Genomic DNA, 4,848 nt, shown 5'->3' with positions numbered 1-4,848 from the left:
CCCACAAACAGGTACATTTGCACATGCAAATACATGCATGCACACACACACATACACGCTCACGTACGGGCACATGCACAAGCCCAGGACAGGCTACGTAATTTTCAGAGTCCCTTGTTCAAAATTTGTTAAGAATTTCAAGACGGCAGAGCATTAAATCATGCAAGTGGCACTTCTAAGTACAGGGGTGCAACTGTACACGTTGAACAGACCCCCAGAAAACTGGCCCTCACAAACACACACACACAAATGAGAGCCCATACAATTCATGCATAGATTTGCATGCACACATATGTACAGACATGCCGACCCTCATGCTCACAATTATGTACACACATATTCACTCATACACGTACATGTACACTATTCAGACACGTGCACACACGCTCTCACAATGCACACTCACACACACACACACACCCCTCATTATAATTTCTGTGGCTTCCTGGCTCAGAGGCCATCCTAGAACTCCTGCGAGAGGAAGAAGAAATAAGAGCTGCCAGCATGGAAGAGAAGGGCAGACCCACATCTGCCACGTCCCAAAGCGTCCGCTCACGCACGTCCTCAGACGCTCTCGGTTCCCGTCCGCCCTCCCCCAGCAGGGCTCCCAGATCCCACCAGGGACCAGAGCTCGCACTCCCCGGCCCTGCCCGAGGCGTGGTCCTCCCCAAGGCTCCTCAGGCAAATGCAGCAGTTGTTCAATTCATCTGGATGCGTTTGGCCTAGAAGTAACCTCAAGTTTTGTTTTAAACATTAAATATTTAAGTCTAAATATTTATTTTATATATTTAATTAGTCATAGTGAAATAATGAAATGTCCTCTACCAGACTTCTGTTAGCCGGGTTCTCCCGTCTATACACATTTCCCAAACTACATTCGGATGGAATGCTAGTGGTTATTAGACTATATCGCCATCTTTGAAATTCACAATACTCAAGAGCATATTAAAGGCTCTGAAAAGTCCCGCAGAACTTGTTTTCTTTTAACCGCACGTTCGAACAGTGAAGGTTGTGCAAAGCCCTTCAAATCTGTTGAGTTTTGTCCAACAATGCTTCCTAACCTTATTCGGGCATGGAGCCCATCGTACGTGTTTGCGGAGTGCTTATTGAGACATCAGGACACACCGAGCTGACGGATGCAGGGCGGTAGACAGGACGTCGTCGTCTGCTGAATTCTGAAGTTTACACGAGAGCCAGGATTTGGGCCCTGGCTGGCAGAACGTGTCAGGAGGACCTCAGAGAGGACACCCAGGGTAACTTGAACTACAACCAGGAAAACCTGGAATCTATTCCTGACTCTGTCTCTAGTGTGTGACCAAGAGAAAGTCCAACGGCAAAGAGAGAGACCCCAGGGGAAGGGACCCAGAAGACGGGTCCTCAGGACGGGGCAGCTGGAAAGACCCGCTGCTGGGAAGAGCCGAGGAAAACTCGCGATTTTTCATGTGCTTCGTCTCCAGGCCTGATTGATTCATCCTCAGTTGACGTTTATTGGTTTCTCTTCTAGCTCTGGCTGTTGTCTGTCTGGGGAGGACAGATCTCATGGGTGACACATATTTTAGCGATTTTGGGGAAGATGACATTTTGGAGGAAAGTCGGTAAAGACATGCAGACAAGCGGGTGTCAAGTGTGAATCCACACGATGAGCAAGCATGAAACTGCTTTGGTGGAGGTTTTGTTATTTTACACTTTGGGGTCAGAATAGCTTTGATAGACTCTCACGTGAGCCTAAGCCCAATGCTGTGAGGTAGGGAGGCAAACACCCTCCCCCTTCACAGATGCAGCCCCGAGGGCATTGCAGAAGAGAACTCGAGCAGTCCCAGTGTCCCAGGAGACCGGCTTCCTCCACTGTCCCGTGAGCGGGCACGAGATGAGCCCCGGAACGAGGACACTGTGTCCCGCTTGAAGCACAAGGAGCATGTTTTCTTGGGTGAGGTTTGGAGGGCCCAGTGCCTCAGCATAGAATTATATTTAGTTAGGGAATCCCACGGGCACATTTAAAAAGTGACTTGATTCACACATAAAAATGCTGATTTGTATAAATTTTGTCCTGAAGACCAAGGTAAGCCTATATGATCCTTACAAGTTCAAAGCTTTGGTCTTCTCTATGAGCATAACAGAGCAAGAGTTGACATCCCAGGCTGGGGGACCCTGGACAGAGGTGTCCTGCCTATGGCAAGACTATGCTCATAGCTGTGTGCATGCCTGATGGGTAAATATCCTTTGGATTGCAAACACAGGAGCCTTTGAAAATCTCCCGGCAAATGTCAACATCATTATTTATTTATTCCCTACCTTTGGAGCACCTAGTGCATGGCGGACCCAGCGCTGAGCACACTACGCACGTATACGTAATCCTTGAGCTTTCGGGTAGGGATAGGTCCCTCTTTCAGGCTTCTGTGAGGAAGTCTGAGGTCACAAAGCCATTATTCCATCCTCTCTGTTCCAAGTTGTATCCTAGAGACACTGCTTTTGCTGAAGAAGCTACCTACGGAGACTCAAAACCTGGGTCACTCAGAAAAGGATCTTAGTAGAAGGATCTGAATCCATACATTGTTTACTCTGCATCCCATCCGAGGGCACACAGTGGAGCCTTCTGGCTTGTGCACGCTGGATTTACCCCCCAGCAGCTGCCCTGGCTTCATTGCCGGAGGTCTGCGTGGAGGCAGAATTGAAGGACTTCCCCATGCAGCCCGCCCTCTCCACTGAGAGGAGTCCTCAAGGGGCTCGTCCGGATAGCTGTGTCCTTCTCACCCAAATCTACCCTAGACATTTATGTGACACTTAAATACAAAAGACACGTGAAGGGAGGCTTCCTATCTCCGGAAGAACACATAGGGTTTTCATTCTCGTGGAACACGTGACTATTATGACTGAGCGGGATTCCCTCTTTAATTGGGAATCGCGGCCAGACTTGTAGCCCGATTATGGTAAGCAAACAGGATACTTGAGATGAGGACCGTCCGAGAGACACCTAAGCAAACCACAGGTGAGGTTTGCGTTTTCTACCAGCCACATGAAAGAAGTAAAAACAGAGACAGGTGGAATTCTTTTAATAATGTATCTTATTTAAACCTGATATCTCGAAAATGTTTTTATTTTATTCTGCAAGCGATATAAAATTTATTGAGATATTGTGCGTCCTGTTGTGGGGTACTGTTTACACTCACCGGACATCTCGGATGGGGCACAAGGGCTCAATAGCCCTACATGGCTAGCGGCTGCCCCACCAGATGGCAGCGCTTTAGGCTAAAAACCCAAGTTTTAACTCTTCTTGGTCTTTTCGATCTACTCTATCAACTTCCTCTGACCTGGTTTTAATTTATGTGGTTTTTTTAAATTTGTTTTTTCCCTATTCTGTTGTACACATCCTTGTAAAGTGCCTCAAATCTGGTATGGAAATGAGGTGGGTGGGGATAGAGTTGGAAAAGCCACTGTTGTTGATAACAAATGTCCCAGCCCTGCTGACCAGTTCTCTTTCCTACCTAATTAGCATGTCTAGAAATACCCTCACCCCAGGTTTCTCTTCCTATATTTCTTAGCAAACTACGTTGTTCTCAGACCCCATTGAAAAAAAATGAGGTATTTACCAACCTGTTGTCCCAATTAGCTGAAATTTGAGCTAGTTCTAGATTGTCCTTCTGCTACGAGGAGTGGTGATTCATGAGGGCAGGGAGAGGCCCGGACCTGGTCCCATTATTGTGAAACCGTAACCGTCTCGTGCCCCACCCGGTTTGAGAAAGTGCCAGACGCATTCCAGGCTTGACAAACATCAGCTCTTCGGGTCTCTCTCATAGGCGATAAATCATGTAACCTGTTCACTCATTCAACAAATATTTCCTGAGCACAGTCTACATGCCAGGCCAGGGAACAGCTTCCAAAGCCGATGATGGAACTAGAAATGGAGTGAGATGCTAGAAAGGTCCACGGCTCCTAAATCAGGCCTGCGAATGGCACGGGGTGAGGTGGGCGAGGATGTGGTTTGCCTGTCTGCGTTCAAGGCCCTAATTATAGCGTCACAGCTCAGAGAGGTCCTTGCCCAGGGACATTATGCGATAGCTGTGTCACTCCCAAGGGACTACTTAGTTTGGAGCTTTACATCATTTATTTTGGATGATTTTTAGCATTTGGATCCAGAGGGGGGAAAAAAAAAAAAAGCACCTCATAGTCATCCATCTAAGTAAACGAGAGAATGCGTGTGGCTGCACGTCCAGTGGCCGGCTCAGAGCTCAGCAGTGCGGGCTATCTTCTCACGCAGGTTTTTGTTTCTACTCTGGAAATTTTTTTTTTTTTTTGGAAATTCGACGGATTTGAGAATGATTTTAAGATTTTAGAGACCATTGAGTCCGACCCTTTGTCTTAGAGGAGACAGACCTCAGGATGGGAATGTTCTACCCAAAGCCCTCAGCCACTGGGCCAGAGACAGCCCCCACCCCTCTCAGTCCCAAGCTGGGGTATTATTAACCCCGTCTGACCCAAAGCCCTGCTCTCCACGTTCTGATATTGTCAAGCCGACAAATCCGAGTCACAGAGTCGGAGAGCCCAGCCAGGGAGGCTGTCAGGTGGCCCACCTCCACCTCCTCCATGGAGTGATGAGGACCAGAGGTCACCTCATGGTTTCCTCGGCCGGGAGAAGCTCATCCTGGTTAAAGATCATAGAAATCCTCATCTATTAATAAAACCCAAACTAGAATTTTCCTCTGTCTTCGCAACGTGCCCCAAGGTGCTCCTGGCTCTTCATGTTTGCCAAGCCCTCTGCTGGGCCTCGGCCGCCGTGTGGGGAGCCGCTCAGTCAGCAGAGATCTCACCCTTGGAAACCTCACAGAGAAATCCTCCCCCCGCAATGGGTTC

Source organism: Pteropus alecto, unplaced genomic scaffold (assembly GCF_000325575.1).
Source record: "Pteropus alecto unplaced genomic scaffold, ASM32557v1 scaffold156, whole genome shotgun sequence".
Classification (NCBI taxonomy): domain Eukaryota; kingdom Metazoa; phylum Chordata; class Mammalia; order Chiroptera; family Pteropodidae; genus Pteropus; species Pteropus alecto.
This window is presented reverse-complemented; position numbering follows the sequence as displayed.